Source organism: Jaculus jaculus, chromosome 1, assembly GCF_020740685.1.
Source record: "Jaculus jaculus isolate mJacJac1 chromosome 1, mJacJac1.mat.Y.cur, whole genome shotgun sequence".
Classification (NCBI taxonomy): domain Eukaryota; kingdom Metazoa; phylum Chordata; class Mammalia; order Rodentia; family Dipodidae; genus Jaculus; species Jaculus jaculus.
The window spans coordinates 233,152,541-233,179,182 of record NC_059102.1 but is presented as its reverse complement, the minus strand read 5'-3'; the positions used below and the strand labels follow the sequence as shown (position 1 = coordinate 233,179,182).

At 41.1% G+C, this 26,642-nt stretch overlaps 1 long non-coding RNA gene across 1 annotated transcript in view; it reads right to left on the bottom strand.

Moving 5' to 3' along the window:
• The window catches only part of LOC123457748, a 28,098-nt gene extending 8,114 nt beyond the window's left edge, over positions 1-19,984 (bottom strand). Inside the window, exon 1 of the long non-coding RNA XR_006635133.1 lies at positions 19,862-19,984. This is a non-coding gene — a long non-coding RNA (uncharacterized LOC123457748). The remainder of the gene's footprint in view (positions 1-19,861) is intronic.
• Positions 19,985-26,642: the final 6,658 nt, after the last annotated feature.

The window sequence follows — 26,642 nt, the reverse complement described above, 5'->3', positions numbered from 1 at the left end:
GTCTCTCTCTCTCTCTCTTCTTAAAAGAGAAAGGAATATAAAAGGATTATTTTCTTTCCAGAGAAATTGGCTGTACTTAGACATGGGCACTGGAACTGAAATAACCTGTCCATCCCCCATCCTGTAAACTCCCATAAATGACCCTAATCTGGGTCTGTAGTTAGGCTTTCCCATTTCTAGGAACTCCTGCCTCTTGAGCAAGAGCTCTGTCTTATTCCTTCATTTAAGGCCTATAAACTCTATATTAAAATGTTTCCATACTCAATCCTCTATTATCAGTGAATATTACTCATTGACATTTATAAGACAAGAATATGGAGGCTACTGACTCAGGAATCTCTGTGAGACTGTGGGTGTCCAGCATGGTAGCTGCTGGGTTATTGCCAACCAAGAGTTGAGAAAGGCTCTGCTGCTTTCCCCAAAATTCCCACATTAGGAGGACCCAGGAAGTCGGCACAGCAGGGTGCCCTGCTTATCTTAAGTAGGCTTAAGCCTACTTCAGACCCTTTTGTTTTGAAGATGGACCAACATATTATTTTCTATATCAACCTGCTTAGAGCCAGTAATAAAAAGAAATCTTAAGAAAGCTTCAGATAGAAAAGCTTATTATGCAGAAAGGATCAAAGGTAAAGATAAGTGCAGACTTACAGACAGAAAAAATCACATGAGAAGATAGTAGACAAACTTTTCCTTCTTCCTCTTCCTTTTTTTCTCCCTCCCTCCCTCCCTCCTTCCTTCCTTCCTTCCTTCCTTCCTTCCTTCCTTCCTTCCTTCCTTCCTTCCTTCCTCCTTCTTCTCTCCCTTCTTTCCCTCTCCTCCCCTCCCTCTCTCCCTTCTTCCTCTTTCTCTTCCTCTCCCCCCCTTTTTTTTTTTTTGCAATGGAGGTTTTTTTTTTTAAATTTAATTTATTAGTTTGCTTTTCAGTAAATACAGGCAGTTTGGTACCATTGTTTAGGCTCATCTGTGATCTACCCCCTCCCATTGGACCCTCCTTGTTGATGTAAATGGGTCGTGCATTGTGGAGTTAGCCCCCAGTTATTGGTATGATAAATGTCCAATGGAGGTTTTTTTGAGGTAGGGTCTCACTCTAGCCCAGGCTGATCTGGAATTCACTATGTAGTCTCAGGCTTGCCTTGAATTCATGGTGATGCTCCTATCTCAGCTGGCAAATGCTGGGATTAAAGGTGTGCACCACCATGTCCAGCTCCCTCTCCTTTTCCTTCTTTTACCTACTCCCTTCTTCCTTTCTTCCTTCTTTTGGTGCTAGGGATATATGCTAAGCTAGTGTTCTGCCACTGAACTATACCCTCAAGCCCTGAAACAACATCTTAACAAATTAAGAGGAAAGACATGTAAACTTTGATTTTTTTTTTTTTTTTTTCTGAGATAGGGTCTCTCTTTAGCCCAGGCTGATGTGGAACTTTGTAGTCCCATGCTAATGTCAAACTCATAGTAATCTTCTATCTCTACCTCCCAAATGCTGGGATTAAAGGTGTGCGCCACAACACCTGGCTGAAAATATAATTTTATTTTATTTTATTTTATTTATTTGGCAATGACAGACAGAGAAAGGGGGTGGGGAAAGAGAAAGATAGACAGAAAGGGAGAAATAGAGAGAATGAATGGGCACCCCAGAGCCTCCAGCTACTGCAAATGAACTCCAAATGCATGCACCACCTTGTGCATCTGGCTTACATGGGTACTGGGCAATTGAGCCTTGAACTGGGGTCCTTAGATTTCACAGACAAGTGCTTAAGTGCTAAGCCATCTCTCCAGCTCCTGAAAATAACTTTTTAAATGAAAAGGACATACAGTCTTTTTCAGACACATAAAGGCTAAAGAATTCATGACTAGTAGAGTTTAGTGCAAGAAAGGTTAAAGAAAACCTTTTAAAAATATTTTATAATTACTTATTTATTTTAGAGAGAGAAAGATGCAGGGAAAGGGAGAGACAGAAGAAAATGGGCATGCCAGGACCTCCAGCCACTACAAATGAACTCCAGACACATTGACTACTTGAACAAAACATAACAGAATATAGGGGTTTTAAAAGCCATAGAAATTAAATGCATAGAAATAATTACAAAAAAGAATGGCAGGAAAGAAATATAAATATTTAATTACATGACTATTCACTATATGAAATTGTGATAAGCAGAATATATACTAAAATTCCAAGGCAATGATTAAAATAATAAAACAAAGACTTGTAGATGATAAACTAATGAAGGAGATACAATATAATAAATTAATCAATCCAAATTAAGAAAGGGAAAGCAAGAAAAGAAAACAAATAATGAATGGCACATAGAGAAAACAAATAGGATATAAACCTAAATACATCATAATATTTTTAAATATAAACATAAATTAAAATAAAATAAAACATAAAATACATCACACTAAAGATAAATGGTCAAAATGCCTCAGTTGAAAGAAGAGATTATCAGACTAAATAAAAAGACCTAATTATATGCTGCCTATAAAGCATTTTTCTTTTTTTAAAAAAATTTTATTGACAACTACCATAATTATAGACAATAAACCATAATAATTTCCTCCTCACTTTCCCCTTTGCAACTCCTCTCTCTGTCATATGCCGCCCCCCTCAGTGTCTCTTTTATTTTGATGTCATCATCTTTTCCTCCTGTTATGATCATCTTGTGTAGGTAGTGTCAAGAACTGTGAGGTCATGGATATTTAGGCCATTTTATGTCTGGAAGAGTACAATGTAAGGAGTCCTACTCTTCCTTTGGCTCTTACATTCTTCCCACCACCTCTTCCACAATGGACTCAGAACCTTGGAAGGTATGATAGAGATATCTCAGTGCTGAGCGCTCCTCTGTCACTTCTTCTCATCACTATGGTAATTCCTGAGTCATCCCAAGGTCACCATCATCTGAAAAGAGAAGATTCTCTAACCAAAAGTGAGAGTAGCATTAATATATGGGTATGAACATTAAGAGAAGTGCCTGTCAGGCAGTTTGGTGAGAATAATAGAAGCATTTAGCCAGACATGAGCAGTTGTTATGCCCCATGGGATCATGACCACCTTAGTCAAGAAACATATTTCAACTATAATGGTTAAAAATAAAAGGATGGAAAAAAATAAACAAATTATAAAAAATAAACAAATTGACACCAACATCAGGCAGATACTGAGATGAAGAAAGCCATTTAATATCCATAAAGAAATCAATTCATCAAGAAGAAAGAACAGTATAATAAATCATATCCACATACTTAAAAATAAAGCTTCAGGGGCTGGAGAGATAGCTTAGTGGTTAAGGTCCTTGCCTGTGAAGCGTAAGGACTCATGTTTGATTCTCCAGGTCCCACGTAAGCCAGATGCACAGTGATGCAAGCATGCAAGGCTGCACATGTGCACAAAGGGGCACACCCATTTGGAGTTTGACTTCAGTGGCTGGAGGCCATAGCATGCCAATTCTCTCCTCTCTCTCTCTCTCTCTCTCTCTCTCTCTCTCTCTCTCTCTCTGTGGCTTTCTAGCTCTGGCATAGGGCTTGCCTTAAAAACAAATAAAGTTTCAGATAACTTTAATTAAATGACACAAATAATTAAGTATTTTCAAGAAGAAATATGCAAGTCTATGAGTACAGTTGACTGCTTTAATTCTGTTTCAGAGGGAAAAGAGAACTTTGTCATGATCTGGGCTAGATTCAGTTCATTTGATATTCTGGCAAGGAGAATAGCTGTGTTCTGCCTGTGTCCTAAGAACTTGAGCAAATTGGAGCTTAAAAGTGATTCACTAGTGTGTATGATGGAGCAAAATACAGAGCAGAAGGATAGGAGAGCTGTAAATGTTGGCACAGATGGACATGCCAATGGGTTTCAGGTACCGGAGATTGCACCTGATTCATTTGTAGTTGTTTAAGAGGTTATCACTAGGGAGGATGGGCCACCTGCTCTGTATTGGGACAATGGGAAGAGTGCTGATTCTTATGAAAGATTGGGGGCCTAAAGGAAGAATTCTCAAGGAATTTTCTGCTCCTTCAAGTTAGGCTATATCCCTCCTGGATTAACAAAGTTGGCAGTGTCCCCACCTGGTATTGGTTTAGACATGTGACAAATGCAGAAAATAGAGGGCCATGGGATTGATGGTTCTGAAGATGGCCACTGGGTAATGTGAGATATGCTTGAAGTCCCATTTTGGAAGCCATGTTGGGACATGGTGTGGAGCTGTGAAGGTACACCATGAGTTGCAGTGGAGATCCTGGGATGTTGGAGACAACAGGAGTATGAGAAGCCAGCTAAAGAAACCTGCTGATTCAGGGTGGATTCTGCACACAAAGCAATCAGACAACTGTATGGGGGGGGGTGCTGAGTTGCCCAAGCCTTTTTGAGTCCAGAGGATGTCATCCATCATAAGTCCTAGGTGCTATATAGGAAGCTGAAGGGTCTGATGATTACTCTGCTGGTTTTTGACCTTGCTTCGGTCCAATCTTTCCTTGCTATTGCTCCCATCTTCCCTTTTGAAATGGGAATGTGTACTCTGTGCCATTATATATTGGATGCGTGTAGCTTGTGTTTTGATTTTACAGGGCTCACAGTTAAGAATCTGTCTTGAGTATCAGATGAGTCTTTGGAATTTTGAACATTGTTGGAACTGGTAAACTATGAGGACTTTTGAAATTGGACTGAATGCATGCACATCATGAGATGGCCAAAATTCTATGGAGGTCAGGGATAGGAATATTGCAGTTAGATGGGAATAATGTCCCCCATAGGCTCATGTGCTTTGAGTACTTGGTCCTTAGCTGGTGGCAACTTGGGTAAGTTGTGGGGTCTTTGGTATGTGAAGCCTTGCTGGAGGAGGTATGTCACTGGGGATGGGCTTTGGGATAATATTGCACAGCTCTAGGACCAATACTCAGTCTACTTTTTTCTTGCTGCTGAGGACTGCTGCTGGTATCTGCCTGTCTGTCTGCTCCTGCTATGCTTTACCTGCTGCAGTGGTTTGGTTCAGATGACCCCCATAAACTTAGGTGTTCTGAATGCTAGACTCCCAGTTGATGGAAACTTGGGAATTAATGTCTCCTGGAGGCGATTTATTGTCAGGGCCAGCTTATGGGTGTTATAACCAGTTTCCCCTTGCCAGTGTTTGACATACTCTCCTGTTGCTGTTGTCCACTTGATGTTGGCCAGGGTGACGTACACCCTTGGCTCATGGCATTATTTTCCCTGCCATCATGGAACTTACCCCTCAAGTCTGTAAGCCAAAATAAACCTTTTAAACTCCCACAAGCTGCTCTTGATTGGGTAATTTCTACCAGCAATGAGAACCTGACTGCAACAGTAAAAGGGTACCAAGGAGTGCGGTTGCTGCTACACACTGACTGTGTGGATTTGGCTTTTTGGGGCTGATTTTCAAGAGGAATGTGGAAGGATTTGAAACTTTGGCCTAAGAGATGCCTTGCAGTGCTGTAAGTACAGCTTGATGGACTATTTTGGTCTGAGCTGCAAGACCTGAATGCAGTAAGAACTATGGACTATGAGGTTTGGCTTATGAAGGTGGGAAAGAGCTTTCTTGGACTGGGCTGGAAGTCTGTGTGAAAAGCTAGCTGTTACGGCCGTGTCCTGAGAAGCTGTGCAGGGTTGCACTGTACAGAAATGGATTGGTGTGAGCAGAGGGATATGCTCAGAAAAAAATGAAATCTTTGGGCCTAAGCTTCTGCCCGTTCACCTGCTAATTGGTTGAGAGATTAAACCTTTGAGATTGGGCCAGCTGACCTGCACTGGGGCAACAGGAAGAATGTAGACTCTTTTGAAGGGGCCTGAGTGCTCAAGGAATGTCCTGTTCTTCAAAGTCTGCTCTTTTTTCCCCTGGATTAACAAATTGGCATCCAACCTGTGCAGTATAAGAAATGCAGGAAAGAGAGGTCTTTGAGTTTGCAACATAGTCTTGTGTTTTGGAAATGGCCATGGGCAGTGTGAAGCAAGTTTGTTGGATGCCTGCATGGAGACCCAATGGGCCATGAGGATGGACCATGGGTTGTAGTGGAGATGCTGGGACAACGAAATGACTGCCAAGGAGAGCTGCTGGCCCTGGTGAAGTTTTCCTCCATGACTGTGAACAGCCTAATTAGAGGGGCGGAATTAGAATGGCAGACTTGTTGGTTAGTTATCAGACTTGTAGATTTGTCACTGGCTAGAATTGTTGGACTTAGAGTTACAGAATTTGACATTTGCCCTGGTTGTTTTAAATCTTGTATTGGCTGAATGTTTCTTTGCTGTGCCCAATGCCATCTTTTGCAGTGTGAATGTTTATTCTGTGCCATTGTGGGATTTGGGGGGGATATTTTTTTTTTTGGTATTATGGCTTAGTTAGAAGATCTTGCATTATGGGGATGCTATAACATCATTAGGATTGATAAAAACTATGGGGACTCAAAGTCATACTGAATGCATTGTATTTTATGGATATCAGTTTATAGAGGTCAAGGATGGAATGTGGTTTGATTCAGGTGTCCTCCATAAACTTAGGTATTCTGAATGCTAGTCTCCCTGGCTGATGGCAATTAGAAATTAAAGCCTACTGGAGGCAGTGTATTTTGGGGGCGGGATTATGGATGTTATAACCAGTGTCCCCTTGCCAATGTTTGGCATACTCTCCTGTTGCTGTAGTCCACTTGATGCTGGCCAGGGAGTGATATCTACCCTCTGCACATGCCATCAGTTTCCCTGCCATCATGGAGCTTCCCCCTTGAGCCTGTAAGCCAAAATAAACTCTTTCCCCCACACAGGCTGCTTTTGGTTGGGTAATTTCTACCAGCAATGCGAACCTGACTGCAACATCTGCTATGATGAACCTTCCCATTGAAACTGTAAGCTGGAAATGAATCCTTCTCTTCTGATTGGGTGTTTTGTCCCAACAGCAAGAAAGTAGCTGCTGCAGTTGGCAAACAACCAAATGAAAATGTAAGTATATTATTTACAAACACATAACTAAAAACCAGAAGGTCTATAAATAGGATGGGCCAAAATGAGCTGCCTTTGGGAATATGACTAAAGAGGAAAATGAGCCAGGGAATAAATGCAATATTTAAAAACCCTATTTGCTATCTCAGTGTAATATATTAAAATTAATTTAAAACCCCTACGTGTATTACTTGTTTTTAATTACATGAATAATTTCAAAATGCTTTAAAGATATAATACGTACATGTTGATATTAGATCACAAAGCAAACTGACTGGACTCTAGGGTTGAATGGTTGCACTTGTCACATGCCTGGGCACCCTAAATTACATGTTACTCTCTATGGGATCTTTGTTTCTTTTTCTTAGCCTTTCTTGATATGACTCTGAAAAGATGAGGCTTATGGTGTAGAACCAAGGTACCTCTGCAGTTTGTGACCTCATAGCAGCAAGGACATGCAGACATCGAGAACCCTGGAGGATGGACTCATTTGAAGTTGAGGCATGTAGTCACTTGCAGTCTAGGGAGTGATGCAACCAAGCCTGTGTTGAGCTTGGATATGGAATTCCCCCAAAGCCTGGCAAAGGCTAAGTCCTTAGCTAGTGGTGCTCCTGGGCAGTGGTGGGAACTCTAGGAGGTGGGAAATAGTTGAAGGAAGTAGGTCTGTCATTAGAGGTGTACCCTAGGGGGTATAGATTGTCCATTACCTCTCTCTCTCTCTCTCTCTGCCTCCTGTCTACAATGAAGTAAACTGGATGCTCTCTGCCAAGATGCTCTGCCTTACCACAGTGCCAAAGGTAACGGAGCCAAGACACCATGTACTGAAGCCTCTGAAAACATAAGCCAACATAAACATTTCCTCTTTTAAGTTATGTATTTTCTAACACTGATGAAAAGCTGACTAACAAGAGAAGAGGCACTCTGATGTCTCAATTGCCAGGGGAATAGTTGGTGGGATTAGCAATGTCCTTGTACTCTCTCCTAAACCAAGGGATCCTTGATTTCAAAGACGCTGTAACCAACTGGCCACACTAACGTGCTGTGTGTGGGGAGGTGTGAGCCCCGGCTTTGTTTCATGAAGTTCAGCTGTGGGCCTCTTAGGAAGAACACGATTCCTTTTACAATTGAGCACCAGCTTAGCACCATTGTATATTTAGCAGTTTTTCTCTACCTGCGATGTGACTAAAATCTCCCTTTAGAACAAAGTTCCTTTCTTAGGCACCAGGCACAGGCACACATCTCACTAACATGATTGTGATTATTTCTGTGTAACTGACAGATAAACAAAACTGGCTTTTCACTTGTTATAAAGGTGAAATTCATCCTTGTAAGTAAGTTTGTGATTAAGTAGATGGCAAGCCACAGCAAGGGGAACATTATTATTTTATTTGTAATGGTGTTTTCCAAGTCCTTAATGCTTGGGGACAGGTCTACTCAAAGCTGTGCCCTGGCTCACCCTCTTCCCCCAGCTCCTGGTCGGGGAGGAAGTGAAGGAAGAGCAGCTCGTTTAGGTCAGACACTGGGTGAGATGCTGAACTTGCTCATGGATTTTAATAATCTCCCAATTAAATCCAACTGTTGAGATATATCCCAATTTAAAGTGCACAGTAAAACCTAGAATACAGCCTTGGGAATGTGGGCCCAGTTTCTGAAAAGTAGATGGCAGGTAAACTGCTGATCTTAGGTCTTTCCTTCCCAATTATATATAAAAAAAAGAGGGCACAAAAACCTTCCTATATATAATGAATGCACCTACCATTTCCAGGTATAGCTTCTGAGGAATTTTAGCCCCTGGTTCTGACACCTAGTGACACCTCTTATGGCTCTAGTATGAAATGTCCTCCATAGGCTACTGTGTTGAACACCTGAACCACACCTAGTGGTACTGTACCAGGAGATTCTGGACACTTTGGGGAGTGGGGGTCTAGTACTGGCTGTGGGCCTTTGAAAACTATGCATGGTCCATCCCTTTGGCCTCCTGTCCTCCATGAGGTGGACTGTGTTGCCCATCATATGGTCCCATCACCAGGATGGCCTCACCACAAGCCCAGAAGCAAGGAAGCTAAGGACTGTGGGGCTAAAACCTCTCATGAGCCCAAATGAAATTCCTGCCTTTAAGTCATTTACATTAGGTATTATTTCACACTGAGGAAAATGGAACACAACACCTGGTTTGTTCTGCCAGCCTGAGCTACGGACAGGGGTGTTTGCTTCAGGACCTATTTCATTCCCGCATGAGATGTTTCTGCTGTATGATAGTATCAAGCCACTGCTGGAGGCTCAGCTCCAAGCCTCAGATGAGTGCAATTATTTGGAAACTCCACCAGAGTCTGCTAAGCTTTTACCATGTATACAAGGAAATTTGGGCAAAAGAATAACAATGAAAAAAAATAAACCAGGGTAAAAGGGTCAAAAATAATATAGATAAAAAATTTAAAAGATAGGTGGCCATGGTGTGAGAGATTATGACATATTTAACAAATATGGGATATAATGCAGTGACACACACACACACTCACACACATCTTACAGATCAGTAAAACGACCTGATAGAAAAATGAACAAAGGGTTTGAATAAGCAGATCACAGGGAGGAATTACCATCAGCCAATGAACAGGACAAGTGATTCAATTGCCTTTGTTATAAGAGAAATGTACACTAAAGTAATAAGATGCTGTCTGGCACCTATTAAAGGAATAGACATTTTATTGTAATATTTGAGTTGATAAGGATGTAGGGAAAGAGGTGGAGATTTTATTTCCTGCAGAACATGGATACAATGTTCCATTCTGTAGAGTAAGTTGAAGACAGCTGTCTACTGTAGTAAATGCATACTCTGTGATTCTGCAAACTCACCTGTGGGTATTAACTACGAAGGTACTGATGTGCCCAAGAAGTTCACAGAATGCAGTGGCATCTCTAATACTGAGGTCTGGACTGGATCTCCACAACGATGCAGAAGAGAAGCTAGACTCTGGGTAAGCTAAGAATCCCTGATCCAGTGGCTCAAATCTGGATCGCTTGTCTATGTTTAGCAAAGAACTGAAAAACATGGACACAGAGAGAGTAAGTTATGGAGGATTTATTAAAGAAGAGTTGAAGTAAGAGGAAACAAGCAGGAAAGCTTCCAAGCCAAAAGGAATTCCTCCCCTCTCAGCTGGGAGGGGAGAAGCAAAGATCAGAGAAAACTTTCTCACTCTTGGAGGCTTAGGTTAAGTCTATTTATATGAGTCAGGCATCCAGTGATAACGGACCTCACTGCCAAGTCCCAATGAATATGAAAGATCTTGATTGGTTGTTGAGCCCAGAAGGACCACTACCTCAGGAAGGGTCCACTCACGGGTGCTGAGCCCCTTAAATGTTGAGGAAGAATCATAAAGCTGCCTTGCCATCTAGGATGAGACAGGATCAGACTAGAGCAGGGCAGAATCTGTGTTTCTTTGGGTCAGTACCTTGATAACTACCTATATAAAAAATTTACCTTCCTTTTAAATCTCTATCAGTGGAAACTGAAAAGCAAACAAACAAACAAATCCACCATCACCCTCAGTGGGGAAAAAGCTTAAATCAACTACTGCATAGGTATACCATGAAGTATTACATGAACAGATGTAGATGGATTAGCATGGAAGGAATGAAAAATACAGATGCAGAGAAATACATAGCTTTATACTGTCACAGGAGAACAAAACTTTCTAAAACCAATTCTCTCTAGTTGTCCAATGCTATTGATTTGCATGTATTATGCTTAACTGTATTGACAGTACCTGAGAGGATGCAAATACCACTAAAAGGGCGAAGAGCTTTGGGGAGAAGAAGCAGAAACAGGAACTTGTCCTGAGGAAGGGGGTACAAGGTGATTTAAACCTTTCCGTAATGTTTTAAGTCTTTTTTTTTTAAAGAGTTGCTATTTATGTATTACTTGAATAATTTAAATCAAACAACAGAAAGTTGAGAGCAATAGCATTAACACGTTAAAAAGGGCAGAGAGAAGGAGACGGAGAAGAGTTCAGTGGTACAGAATGTGCCTATTGTCTTATGGACTTCCTGAGAACAGCAACTGTCCTAAAGCAATCAGCAGAACACTTCCCACCAGGTGGGGATTTCTCTCGGCTGACAGTCTGTAAGTGCAGGGCGCCCAGACTCTGGGGCGCATGCCACCCCCTCTGCATAGGAGAGAAGAGGTTGAGATTCCTCTAATAGGATTGAAAACGGGGATTTGGGAGAATATGCACATGGGGTACAGTACTCTTTATCTACTCCCGATTAAACTGCTACATCCACTTACAGCACTTTAGCAGCCTTATGAAATAAACCCCCAAATGTGGTCTCAGGGCAATCATATTATAAAACAATACAAGGTGGCAATAACTCTTCACTTTCTAAAGGTGGAGGTCTGAAATCTACAGTGTTTTCGTGGAGCCACCACTTGCTAAAATGCACAGCCATTAGAAAGCAGATTTTCTTCCTAAATGCTTTGAAATTCTTGTCCTTTTTAATTGCCCAGAATTCATGTCACTTGTGTGAAAAAGCTATAAACACACACAATCGTAAAAACACACTTAGGCATCCTGAACAAAATCAATGGCATATTATTTTAGTTTATTATTCCTCATAGAGTTCACACTGGTCTTCCTCCTTTGATATTTATTTATACCAAAGAAGCGAAAGAACATAAATGTCACACTTGGGACAACACTAATGCTGGAACTGAATAGAATACGTACAGCATCTGCCTTAATTTAAAAACAAAACAAAACAAAAAAACAAAAACCAAAGCAGTCTTTGCAAATCAGCCTCCCATATTACAGGACAAAGCTGAAGGTCACTGTATCATTCATCTAAAAAGGCACTGATAAGGATTAAAATTAAGGTTCCTGAGATCTGAAGTGCTGTAAGCCTCCCTAAGTGGCTTCTTCCTTCATAACAGAGGGTGGTCTCATGGCAGGGGTGGGGGCTGGTGGTGGTAAACAAGTGTAAGAAAGAACACAGTCCCCTCCCCTGGGCTTTCTTATTCTCTCTCTTTGGAACCTCTACGCTTCTTTTTCAAGAGATTCTCTCTCTGCTAGTCCCATCCTTGCTGCTCTTATGAAAAATTAACGAGTGCCTTGCCTTCCACAGAAACAGCCTTATTTTCCAGAGATTAACAAAGAGGAGTCAGTGCAGAGTGAATCCCTCAGCGGGAAGCTTCCCTCATAGCAACCCACTTATGGGTGGGGGAAAGAGCCAGTTAGGTCAAGGATGGCAAGTAAACAGGTAGTGTGCAGCCGGGTACAAATGGAGAACATGACTGTATACTTTACAAAAGGGGCACACCAACAAAAGCAGCCACCCCAATGGCAGGTGCCTCCCCCTCCTTCATGCTGGCAGGGAGGGCCACGCTGGTCTGCAAGCCATTGTTTGGCAGCCAGGTGGGTTTTCTGCTAGGGGGTTGACAGGTGAGAGTGGCTAGCTCATGTGCAATCACCAGAGCAAAGAGAGAGAGGATGCATTTAGTACAGCAGTCAGTGCTCAGCAGACACTTCTGATCCTTCACAGCTCAGGACCAACTCAGGAGCCGGGCCTGCTCCACAGTGATGACCACCATAAAGGAGAGTGTGGAATTGTAAATTAAAACATTCGCATACTTGTATGTATGCACCAGTCTTCATTTTATTTTTATTTATTTTTAATATTTTATTTATTTATTTGACAGAGAAAAAAAGAGACAGAGAATGGGTGCACCAGGGCCTCCAGCCACTGCATCCAAACGAACTCCAGACACATGTGCCACCTTGTGCATCTGGCTAACGTGGGTCCTGGGGAATCGAACCTGGGTCCTTTAGCTTTGCAGGCAAACACCTTAACTGCCAAACCATCCCTCCAGCCCTCTTTTATTTCTAATATATATATGTGTATTTATATATATATTTATATTTATATTTATTTCACACAATATATATATGTGTGTATATATATTTATTTTATATTTATTGACAACTTCTACACTTACAGACAACAAACCATGGTATTTCCCTCACTTCTCCCACTTTCCCCTTCACAACTCTGCTCTCCATCATATCCCCTCCCTCTCTCCATTAGTCTCTCTTTTAATTTGATGTCATCATCTTTTTCTCCTATTAGGAGGGTCTTGTGTAGGTACTGTTTTATTTTTAGCTTAATTTAATTTTATTATTATTATTTTTTGGTTTTTCAAGGTAGGGTCTCACTCTAGCTCAGGCTGACCTGGGATTCACTCTATATTCTCAGGGCGGCCTCAAACTCACGGTGACCCTCCTACTTCTGTCTTCCAAGTGCTAGGATTAAAGGTGTGCACCACCATGTCTGGCTTCCAGTCTTTTAATACGCAGATGCGGTCATCTAAATAATTTCTGGTGAGATCCCACCTCTACTATTTAAAAGTCCTGCATTCTTCTATTACTTTACATCTTGAAGATAATCCTTAGGATGGAAGAAATGGAAACTGTAGGCGGTAGGAGGGCCCTGTGCCCTGACACCAGGCATTTCCCACCCTGAGTCCAGTGCTCCAAAGCAAATTGGACAGGACAGCCTTATGCATGGCTCCAGATACCTGCCAGCTAGGGACTGTGGCAGAACAAATGACAAGATGTTTGTTAAGAACTAAAAGGTCATTTTCTTTTTAAGTTAGAATAATTAGTTGTAAAAGGAGAAAGATAACAAGCGTTGGTAAGGCTGTGGAGAAAAGGGAACCCTCACTGTTGGTGGAAGTATATGCTAGTATAGCTATTATGGAAAACAATATGGATGGAATGCTGCAATGCCCTATCTGGGTATGGGTGTGAAGGAATTGTAATCAGCATGTTGAAGAGACACCTGCACTTCTGTGCCCGCTGCAGCATTGTGCACAAGAACCAAGCCCTGGAAGCAGCCTATATCCATGACTAGATGAGTGTTTAATGGAAACATGCATGTACACAACAGGCCTTGAAACAGACAGGACCCTGTCATTGGTTTCACCATGGATGGCCTTGAAGGACATTACGTTAAGTCAAATAAACTAGAAACAGAAAAGCAAACACCGTATGAGCTCACTCATGTAAATCAAAAAATACGAACTCTAAAACAGAGAGTAGAATGGTGGGAACTGGTGGGGACTGGAGGAACAGAAGGGAAGAGAAGTACTGATCAAAGGGTAGAAAATTTCAGTTAAGAGGAAAGCTGTTAGTGCTCTATTGTGCAAACAGGGTACTAAAACAGTATATATAAAGACTGAAAGAGAAGAGATATAAAAGGTTTTTGTTATAAGAAATAAGTACAAGAGGTGATGCATTTGTGTGATTTAAATATCAGCAATGTAAAGATAAACACCACACTATGCACCATTAATATATTATATATACATACAATCACTGGTTGTCAGTTAACAGAAGATGGAGGGTTCACTGACCCAGTACTAAATGCATAGCCAGCTATATGTTTGGCATCTACACTGCTCTGACCTCTACAGAGCTTACAACTAGCAGGAAAGGTGAAATCAAAACCTTTTTTAAAATTGTTTTGTCTTTTTGAAGTAGGATCTCCCTCTAGTCCAGGCTGATCTGGAATTCACTATGTATTCTCAGGGTGGCCTCGAACTCTTGGTGATTCTCCTACCTCTGCCACCTAAGTGCTGGGATTAAAGGAGTGTGCCACCATGCCCAGCCAAACCAACTAAAAAAGATATTTGTTTGAGAGAGAGCTAGAAAGGGGGGGGGGCACATCAGGGCCTCTAGCCACTGCAAATGAACTGCGCTACCTTGTGCATCCAGCTTTACATGCATATTGGGGGATTGAACCTGGGTCCTTTTGGCTTTGCCAAAAAGTGCCTTAACCACTAAGCCATCTCTTCAGCCACCAAACCCATTTTTCACCTAGATAACCATATGATCACACTTGCGAGGGGCCAGACTTTTAAGATGTATATATCTTTTGCAGGGTTTTCTTCACTTTGAAATTATGTTTTAAGTTTGTGGAGTAAGTGAGCACTGAGCTTGGGTGGCTGAAAGTGTGCCATGGAAAATCTGCAAGACAGACATTTACTGGTCAACTGTACTCAGCAGTACTTGTATCTGTCAATTTTTCTGAATCATAATGACAACCACAGAAAGTAGCTGCACCTTAATCTGAACATACTTTTCAGAGAGCTATGTCCCTCATCTGTGAGACTCTGAAGACACCTGATAGACAGGTGTCCTTGTTCTGCACTGAGCACTGCTGTAGGGTGGTCTGATGAGCTATGCCTCATCGAGAATCTGCAGCAATCCCAGAGGCATGTGCGGCCACTGCCCCATCCCCCAGGTGAAGAAACGGAAACAACAAATCTAAGTGGCGTGTGCCTAATGTTTCCATTAACCAGGCAGCAGAACTGGTATTCAGAGCTGGTGAAGTGAGTATAGTCTGCTGTGATTTCAGTTTGAAGAGAGATGGTATTTAAAATAATTTTTAAGCATATAAAATTCATTTTCAGTGTAATTATAGACAGTAGATCCTGATAATTAAAAAAAAACCAAAAAACAGAGGAAAGAGCCATGAGCAAACACTTTCACAGAGCAGGCAATGAAAAGCAAAATCAATTCTTGCTTTAAAATCTATTTCAAGGCTTTTACCACTGTCAACATTTTATTATTAGATATCAAAAAATCATTACCATCACAGCAAAACATTTCACAATGACATAAAAATGAACTTTGTTCCATAAGGAAAATGCTATAAATATGCACAAGAGAATTTTTTTCACTCAGAAATGGCAATCAGCCAATAAATCAGAAAGTCATATATTGGTTCCATCTCTTCTAGAATTTAACACATGAAGATTTAATAAGACTTATAATCAGTTAACAGGAATGACAGATGTCTATGAGAAGGCACCATTAATGTCGACAATTCAAAACTTCTGTATGAGAGAATAAATCATAAGGAGGTCAAGAGACAGGTTGGAAACAGGGAACAAATATTTGCCACACTGTTGGTAATCAAGAGTGTTAATCAGTCATTATAAAGAACCACATATCAACGACATAGATAACTCAGTAGCAAAACGTATTAGCAATATATTCAAGAATTCCACAAAGACTGAAAATTCAGGTGTTCAGGAAACACTGCAGGATGTCCAACCTAATTAATAATTAGGAGCATACAAATTTAAATCCTAATGTCACCTATTGTAGATGGACCAACTTAAGAAGGTGACCCGTAGTGGCTGCTGATGGACGATGGGGATGAATGCTTCATGCACGGAGGTGGGAGTCCATATGGTACAGCCACGTGGAGGTATCTGATAAACTCTACTTACACGGATATGGCCAGATTCTATTGTCTAAAATGACCTCTTCAGAAAAATACTGTTACAGACAAACTGGAGGATAAGTATGAGTTCATTTCCTGCACCAAAACTTGAAACAATGAAAAATTGGACTTAACCTAAAGTTTCACTGGCAAAGGAATGGGTAACAAAATATGGTTTCCTCATGTAATAGTTTAATGAAACTACTATAGATTTAAATATATCAAATATATCAAAATGCACAGAGCTCAAAAGCAATGAGTTTAAAAGTTATAAAAATAAAAGTGTTATCATTTATATAAATATTAAAATATATAAACAATCACATGTAAGAAGATAGAGAATGGGGAGCTGGAGAAATGACTTAGTGGTTAAGGTGCTTGTCTGCAAAGCCAAAGGACCCAGGTTCGACTCCCCAGTACCCACGTGAGCCAGATGCACAAAGGGGTGCATGCATCTGAATGGAGTTCATTAGTGTGCCTGGAGGCCCTGGCACATTCATTCTCTCTCTCTCCCCTGATTATTTCTCTCTCAAATAAAAAGAAAAATAAAACATTAAAAAACAAAAAAATTTAAAAAACAAGATAGAGAATGGGCTGGGTGCATACATACTACTCAGAATACTGCTTATTTCTGAGGAGTAAAGGAGGAGGTTATGTTTGAAGGAACAGATCAAGGACAAGCCTGCCAATGATGGGCTATATTTCTTTGAAAAGAGGAAATTCATTACACTTGCACAATTTAAAAAATACATACATAAAAGACATGCAGTTCCTTTTATACATAAGGAAGAACATGCCCGTGATTAATCACAGGTATTAAGAATTTGTTTGGTCTCTTCTCTAAAATATTATATAGTTTTCCAATTATCCAAAAAAGATACTTAAAAATTAATCAAATGCTTATAATTTTCAGCTGGATCTGCAATGTCATGCCCTGCCTTTTGTGATTAACTTTATTTTTATCTTATGCAATCATACTCAAATAAGCACACATTTAGAATCAGAACACTTTGACTCTATTGCTTTCAGCACAAAAGGACAGAGTGTATTTGGACAACATTTTTTCTTCTTCTTCTTTATTTTTGCCTAAGAACGCTTTGAAACTAGAGAGACATATGTTCCCAAGTTGTGGATGAACACAGTTGGGGAAACTTCAGGATTATGGATCCCAGCCATTTTCTTGGAATCCTGGAAACATGTCCTACCTTTGTGTTTAACAATTACAACAAAAACTTAAATAACTCTTTGCTGTTTAAAAAACTACAATGGCATAGTGCTCCAATATAGCATCAATACATTCTTTTTTTGTCATTTTGTTATGAGAGGAGAGAGAGAGAGAGAATGAATTGGCATGTCAGGGCCTCCAGCCACTGCAACTGAATACTAGACATGTGTGCCATCTTGTACACATGTGCGGCCCTGTGCACTCGTGTCACCTTGTAGGTCTGGCTTACATGGGATCTATAGAGTCAAACATGGGTCCTTAGGGTTTGTAGGTAAGTGCTGTAACTGCTAAGCCATCTATCCAGCCCAGAAATGTGTTCTTATTTAAAGTAGTGCAGACTAAATACAATTCAAATGAAGTTCAGTGGAACTAGCCACATTTCAAGAACTGGGTAGTTTAGTAGCTCATTGTGGCTGGAGGAGGTACACTAAGTATCTCAGATAAGGTACATTCCATATTGTCTCAAAATCCTACTGCTTTGCACTGGTTGAAAGCATAGATTCTAGAACCAGACTCCTTGGTCTCAGCTCTATTCTATAAACCACTTAGCCACAGGTCATTGAAAACATCTACTTGTGTTTCGGCGGCTTCATGTCTAATGTGAGAAGAATCATAAACATGCCTTTGCTGGGGTATGGACTATATGGTTTAATGAATGCATGTAAAACTCATTAACATAATGAACATCATATGAACAGCTGGCTACTATTGTCTTTCAGTGGTCTGATAGTAGCAAAGGGTCATGCGGCCCTAATCATTGCTCTCTTTCAGGGCAGCAGCACTTGGAGGAAGCAGCAGCCATGCTCTGGTCACCAGAAAACAATTCTGTTCTCTTGTGGGCTATGTGGTCAGTGTGGCTCTGAATGCTCATGAGACACTGGGCCACGGTTTGCTTAACACTTTTAGTTGAAGTTTCAGGAGTATTCATTCATTCAACAATACTTATGGAGTGCCTATTATGTGAGGCAGTGTTCTGGGCAGTGGGGATACATCAGTGAGCAAAACTGATCCGGCTCCCTACCCAGGTGGAGAACACTAGCTATAAGGAGAGTGTGCTAGTTTGAACGTATGTCTCCTAATAGACTTAGGTGTTTTAAAATTTGGATTTCCAGCTGCTTGGCTGGAGGAGGGGGTCCAGCCCTACGGTGTCAGTGGGGGTAGATCTGCTTTCCAGCCAAAGGTATGCAGAGCACTCAGAGTTCTGCCTGGGTCCCTGGTGTTGGCTTCCCTTGTGTGCTTGCTTGTGGTAGTTTCTCTCTCTGCTTGGATCTCTGAAAGGGATCCACCATTATGGAACTTCCCCTGGATCTATAAACTGTAATAAACCCTTCCTCCTATAAACTGTGCCTGGTTTGGATGTTCATCCCAGCAGGTGTGGAGCTGACTACAACAGCGAGTGTCCCAGAGCATGATGGGAAGTTTGAGTGCTATGGAAATATGCTAGGCTGCTACTTTAGAAGCAGGGAGGGTGATATTCTCTGAGATGGTGCCATTGGACTACTATGTGAAGGTGAGAGTGCTCTGCAGATGCTACAAGGATGGGCATGAGGCAGTGTGAGAGCTCTGATGTGAGCAGCGAGGAACCCATGGGCCAGGTGGGGTAGAGGGAGGAAGACGAGTAGGAGGGAGCTCAGAGCAGAGCTACTGGACGTGAAGATAGACTGGAGCCCTGGGGAGCACTTGGACCTTCATGCAGAATGAGATGGGATCCTGCGGGGTCCCCAGAGAGGACTGACATGACCTGACTTGGTCCCAAAGGACTGTGATGACTGTGCTGATGACACACCTTGGCAGGAGAGGGCAGGGCCCTGCAACAGTCCCAACCACAGACCAGGTGTGTGTGGGCAGCAGGGCAGGTGTGAGAAGCTGCAGGCTTTCGATTTTGCTACTTTTATTGTTGTTTGTCTTTTGAGGCAGGGTCTATATAGTTCAGGCTGGCCTGAAACCCTTGATCCCCCTGTCTCAGCTTCTAGAGTACTGGGATTACAGGTCTGTGACACATATCCTGCTAGGTCTTTTATTTTGGAGTTATATTCTGACAGATTAGATGTAGTCCAAGAGACTGGAATGAGAATCTGCAGAGATTTTTTTAAATCTGCTTTTGAGACAGGTTCTCACTATGTAGCCCAGGCTGGCCTAGGACTCATGATCCTCCTGCCTCAGCCTCCAGGGTACTAGGATTACAGACATGTGGCACCCTGCCTACTCCTAAAAGTGTCTTTTAAAAGTATATGCTGCCTGTGTTTAGTTCCTTGAATCAGAAGCCACATCAAACACTTGTATTTGCCATTAAAAAGTTATTACATGAAAACCATAGGGAAAACTCTGACTGGGAGGTGTCTCTTTATTAAAGAAAGAGGAGAGGCACTCAAACATGAAGTTGTATTTTCTCAAACAGAAAGGATAAATCATACTTTCTCTTCTGTAGACAGGATCTCACATAGCTCCGGTTGGCTTCAAACTCATGATGTAGCCCAGGCTGACCTGTAATGAGTCGTCATCCTCCTGCCTCTCCTCCACAAGTGCTGAGATGGATACAGGCCTAAGAAGAAAAAGAATAAGCCACAGTTCAAAGTGATTAGTGGACTGGGGAGACAGTTCAACCAGCAAACATGAGGACCTCAGTTCAGTGCCCAGGACCCGAGTAAAAAGTCACGGTGTGGAGCCGTGTGGGTAATTCCAGTACTGGGGAAACTGAGCCAATCTCGTCTGATTGACAAATTCTAGGCCAATGAGAGATTTTGTTTCCAGTGTTCCTGAGGAACAACACCTCAAATCGTCCTCTGGTCGTCATGCATGTATACACATATACACATATACACACTAAAAATCAATCTATCAATCAATAAATAAAATAACATGATTATTTATTGGGAAAGAGAATGAGGGAATACCAGACTTTAAGTATACCTTGATTTGTAGATTTGACTTTGTAATCATGTAAATATTTGTGTATTTAGAAAGAACAATTAATTTTTAAATTTTTAAAAAGTAAGTCCAAGAGTGATTAATTTGAACAAGAATATTTAAAAATGTTAAGTAGGACAAAATCAATGGATCTCATTATGTAAATGGTTGGTGGTCTGGCCATACTGTGAGCTTCTTCTCAGTTATTCTATAATGCAGGAATTTGACTAGGCATTGCTGTGAGATATACCTAAGAGACAAAGGAAAAATGCCAGTTTTACTAATCATGCTATTGACTACAGTCTCTGTGTAGCACACAGCACAGCGATTCATAATTACACTGGCATGATCTATAACTGAAATTTGTAATACAGAAGAAGGGAGAGATTTCATGGGTACAAGGTCTATGAAGCAGAGTAAAAACATATTTATCCTGAAAGTGAATTGGTATTTTAATGGATCAATCCTTTCTTTTTTAATTTTTAAAAATTTATTTCTTATCCTTTCCTTTAAAAGAAAATACACGCTGGGAGTGGTGGCACACGCCTTTAATCCTAGCATTCAGAAGGCACAGGTAGGAGGATCGCCATGAGTTCGAGGCCACCCTGAGACTACCTAGTGAATTTCAGGTCAGCCTGGGCTAGAGTGAGAGACCCTACCTTGAAAAACCAAAAAAAAAAAAAAAAAAAAACCAAAAACAAAACAAACACACACAAAAAAAACAAAACACACTTTCTATCTTTGTCCACTATACATAATAATCATTCCAGAAGCAACCAGCCCACTATAAATAATATATCCATCATAGAGAAGTGAAGACCCCAAGAACAAATGGCTGCTTCCAGGTCTGGAGCAGGATATATATATATATGTATGTGTATATGTGTGTGTGTGTGTAAACATACAACATGTCAGAAAGCAAGTGGCTTTTTCTGTTTTCAGAGATATATCCCAAGCTGGCCTTGAACATGGTATACAGCTTGGATGACCTTGAACTTCTGATTATCATTCTTCCATGTCCCAAGCACTATTATTTTAAGTGTGTACTGGCATGCCAGGTTGTATGCAGTGTCGGATATGGGACCCAGAGCCTCATGCATGCTAAACAAGTACCCTACTATCCAAGCTTCATCCCTAACCCCATGCAAAGAAGTTTTCAATGAGAATTATAGTCATGTGGAAAGTACATAGAGCTGGTGTGATCAGACTGCCATTGACCAGAGACAGAATGATTTAAACAACAATAAATACACTGTTGTCGATAAACAGAAAGTATTTGAACATAACCTCTCAATAAGATTTAGCAATAAAATAAAAGTAAACACATTCATTTATTCATCACCTTTGAAAGATGCCAGGAAACTGCTTGTCATTTTGAAAATGGCTACATAAAAGAAAATATAAAGCACACATCCTACTTCAGTGTGACTGTGCACCAAGGTAGCCAAAGGGGTAATGAGGGGAAATGCTCATTTACAGAACACTGCAATTAGTAAATGAAGAAAAATAGACAGAATGAGACTATTTTTTAACTCTTAATAAATGAATGGGCGGAGATATGCAATCATAAAAAGAAACCATGAGGCATTATAAACCACCACGTGCATCTGGCTTACATGGGTTCTGGGAAACTGAATCTGGATCTTTTGGCTTCACAGGCAAACACGTTACTTGGTAAGCCATCTCTCTAGTCCTGTTAACTAATTTGCTTAATGTCTGCTGTTATTTTCTTGAGGGAGGGTCTTGCTCTGTAGTCCAGGCTGGTCTCAAACTCCTCAGCCTCCAGACTGTTGGCACGACAGGTGCTCCTACCATGCCCAGATACTTTATGAGCTTCTTGGTGGAGGGATCAAGCCTTTATGAAACAGTATCCCTGGCCCTTCTGTAAGGCAACAATGACAAAACGTTTCCAATATAAAGCCAATTCGGAAGAAATAGAATCAGATGGATGCAACCAGGGAAACTGTGATATTTTATGAGAACAAACAAACAACACGTTCAATGAGAACAAATAAACTGGGAGGGGGAAGGAGATAGGTGATTAATCAATATAGACTAATTTATACCCTACCTCAAACAGATAATAATAAAATAGGAAAGTGAAAATGCTGAATATATTCCCAATGACATGGAGTTATGTTTTATTTATTTATTTATTTGAGAGACAGAGAGAGAGAGAGAAAGAGAGAATGGCACCAGAACCTCCAGCCACCACAAACTCCAGACTCATGCACCTCCTTGTGTATCTGGCTTACATGAGTCCTGGGGAATCAAACTGGGGTCCTTTGGCTTTGCAGGCAAATGCCTTAACTGCTAAGCCATCTCTCCAGCCCCAAAGAGGCATCCATGGACTTTGTCTTGATTTTGGTTTTGTTTTTTCTTTTGAAGTAGGGTCTCACTCTAGCCCAGGCTGACCTAGAATTCACCATGTAGTCTCAGAGTGGCCTTGAACTCATGGTGATCCTCCTACCTCTGCCTCCCAAGTGCTGGGATCAAAGGTGTGTGCTACCATGCCTGGCTGAGTTATGTCCTTTGTGTATGCATGATTTCTTGGTTAATTTTATAAGGAGTGATAATGATGATTATTAGTATTGTTATTTTGTGGTACTAGGGATTGAACCTAGGGCCTCCTGCATGCCAGGCAAGCACTCTACCACAGAATATATCCTCAGCCCTTTTACTCTTTCTTATTTTGAGATAGGGTCTTGCCCTGTCTGTCATTGAACTTCTTCTATAGCCCAAGTAGGCCTTGAACTTGCAATCCTCCTGCCTCAGTCTCCTGAGTAGCTGGGATTACAGACCTGTGCCACCAAGCCTGAATTTATATCTTTTAAAAAAGTTTTTCCTTTTTTTCTTGCCAGGCATGGTAGTTCATGCCTTTAATCCCAGCACTTGGGAGGCAGAGATAGGTGGATCACCATGAGTTCGAGGCCATCCTGAGATTACACAGTGAATTCCAGGTCAGGTTGGGCTAGAGTGAGACCCTACCTCGAAAAACCAAAAACACAACAAAACAACAAAAAAGCCACAAAAAACCCTCAAAAACAACAACAACAACAAAAGCTTTTCCTTTTCAAACAAGAGCTACAGAATGGAATAATTATTTTAAAAAAATGATAAACTGAGTTAAGAGCACAATGAAGTAATGCATATATTGGTTCTGGGCAAACAAACACCTTTAACTGCTGAACCATCTCCCCAGCCTTTCACATTGTTTGGAGTGCACCTGAGTGCATATGCTGGCTGCTAGGAAATCCAAGCTGAGGTACCTTCCAGGTAGCTTGATGTTTGAGAGAGGCTAAGTAAGGGAATTCACATTACAAAAATTTATATTAATAATGCAACATGTATCTCAAAGGAAAATTTGTAAAGAAACTGATTTCAGGCTATTTTATAGCAAAACAGAAATGACAAAATGAAACAGTTTTAGGAAGCATGATGGCTACCCTTCACTGTCAAATTGACTAGATTTATCATCACTATAGAAGCAGCACCTCTAAGCCTGTTTATGAGGGTGCTTAACTGAGGAAGGAAGACCCACACTAAACGTGGGTGGTGCCATCCCGTGGACTGGGGTCCAAGACTGAATCAAAAAGATAAAGCTTGAGCAACAACATTCATGTCTTTCTGTTTCCTCAAAGTGGATTTAATGTGACCAGCCACTTCCTATTCTGCCACCATGCCTTTCCCACAACTATGGACTGTAACTCTGAACTGTGAGTCCAAATAAACCCCTCCTTGCTTTGGTCATATATGTGGTCACAACAATGAAAAACTAACCAATACAGGTAGCAAATGTGAAGACACCTGAATAACTTAAACCGTAAGCAGTTCAAATGCCTTTCCTTTCCCTTCCTTCCTTCCTTCCTTCCTTCCTTCCTTCCTTCCTTCCTTCCTTCCTTCCTTCCTTCCTTCCTTCCTTCCTGTCCTCTCTCCCTTTTCCACCTCATCTTAAAATAAATGCTTACAAAAAATAAAATCTGTGTTTATTAAATTTACTAGGTAGCAGATTCTGTGTTGGCACACAATGAGGAGTAAAAATGAATCTAAATAGGATAGGTCTGGTACTGGCCCTCATACATCTTACAGTCTTCTAGGGAAGCCAGATATCAGGTAAATGCTAGACCATAATTTTCTGGTTGCTGATGGTGGTAGTCATATGGATGGGGATATGTAAAGTGATCCTCAGACAAGGGGCTTGTAAGTGTCACTTACAAGGCATTGATTTAACTAAAACTTTGTGTACCTGAATGTATGTGGGTAGTAGGGAATTACACACAGGCCATCAGGTTTTGCAAGCCAAGGGCCTTTAACCACTGAGCAATCTCTTCAGTCCCAGTGTTATCTTTCTGAATGGTAAGAAGGTGGCTGTTGGAGGAGGGAGTGATATTTGCCTTTTATAAACAGAATGCTTTCTGCTGTGTAAAGAGCTGATGGGCTTCAGAATGATGCCTACAGTAATGCAGGAAATGATGGTGGTTAGATAAAGAGGTGGTCATTAAGATATAAGAAGTGGGAGGGTTCCAGAGATTGTTGTAAGGTAACATTCTTGGTTATGGTGGTGAATGAGTCTGTGGGTGACAAAGGAGATGTTGCCAAGGGTGGACAATCATGTTCTCATGCTCATCTACTCTTGACATTTCCTCATAGGGGAGGTTTAGGGTCTTATCTTATAAGGGGAGCTACGAGCTCAGCTGAATGGCTACTGGTTTCATCGCAGCACAACTTCCTTGCCTGCCTGCACTGAGTTGGCTAAGGTGACTCTGCTAACCCAGAGTTTACTGTGCTTGAGATCAGTGAGTGTGGGTTCCGCAGAGGTCCTGACACCATGTGGAACAGAGTGAAGATGACCAATGAGTCCCAGACCAGGGAACTCCTACTGTTAGCACAGGCCATGAGAAGCTTCCAAAATCCTGTAAATCCATGTGGAAAGCTCAATGTGCATGGTATGATAATGGAAACAAGTATTCCTTATGTTCACATTGTCAACCATACTTCCTTCTCATAAAACTATAAAAGCAATGCATGACAACAAATGTCAAAGATCATACATAGGAATTTTATTTTTTTAATTTAAAAAAATTATTTTTTAAATTAATTAATTAATTAATTTGAGAGCAACAGAGAGAGAGAAAGAGGTGTAGAGAAAGAGAGAGACAGAAAGAGAATGGGCGCGCTAGGGCCTCCAGCCACTGCAAACTAACTCTAGATGCGTGCGCCCCCTTGTGCATCTGGCTAATGTGGGTCCTGGGGAATCGATCCTCGAACCATGGTCCTTAAGGCTTCACAGGCAAGTGCTTAACCGCTAAGCCATCTCTCCAGTAGATTCCTTCATCCATTTTTTAAAAATGATAAAGTTCCTATTTTTTCAGGTGCGCAGAGAATCAGACATGTACAATTAGCACTTAAAATAAATAAAGGGAGAGAAGCTTCCCAGGAACTCCTGCCATGTGACACAGCGCAGGTTTGCAGCTTTGCAAATGGTGTTTGCTCTCACAGTGAGACACAGCCTATGATGAAAGGGTGGCCTACATCTCACCAGAGCAGCAGAGTACAGACTATTTCAAGACCCCATGGTAAAACTGGGTATGGTGTCTGTGCTTATACTCCCAGCTACTTGGGAGCTGTGGCAGGAAGATGGGCAATGCAGTAACACAGCGAGACCCTTTCTCAAAAAAAAAACCAAAAACCAAAAACCAAAAACCAAAAACCAAAAAAAAAAAAAAAAAAAAACTGAGCTGGGTGTGGTGGCGCACACCTTTAATCCCAGAACTCAGGAGGCAGAGGTAGGAGGATCGTCGTGAGTTTGAGGCCACCCTGAGACTACATAGTTAATTACAGGTCAGCCTGAACGAGAGTGAGACCCCTACCTCAGAAAACCAATAATAATAATAGTGATGATGAAATAAAATAAAAAAATACATAAAAACTGAAAGAAAATCAGCATGGAGGAACAACCATACTATAACCACATACTTTATACTGTAGTCCCAGCATTCAGGAATCTGAGGCAAGAGGATTACAAGTTTAAGGCCAAGAATGCCCTGTCTCAAATTATTAAGGAAAGTGAGAGTGATGGGAGCATGCCCCATCTGCAGCAGCCCAAGAGGACACAGCATGTACTGACATGAGGAGAAAACCTTTTTCTGCCACTGTGTTCATTTGAGAGTTAGGGAAAGGAAGTGTGCACACTCTTTTGCTCTTTACTCTTCATATTTTTCTGTGCTTTTAAAATTTTATTTATTTATTTATTTATTTGAGAGTAACAGACACAGAGAGAAAGAGGCA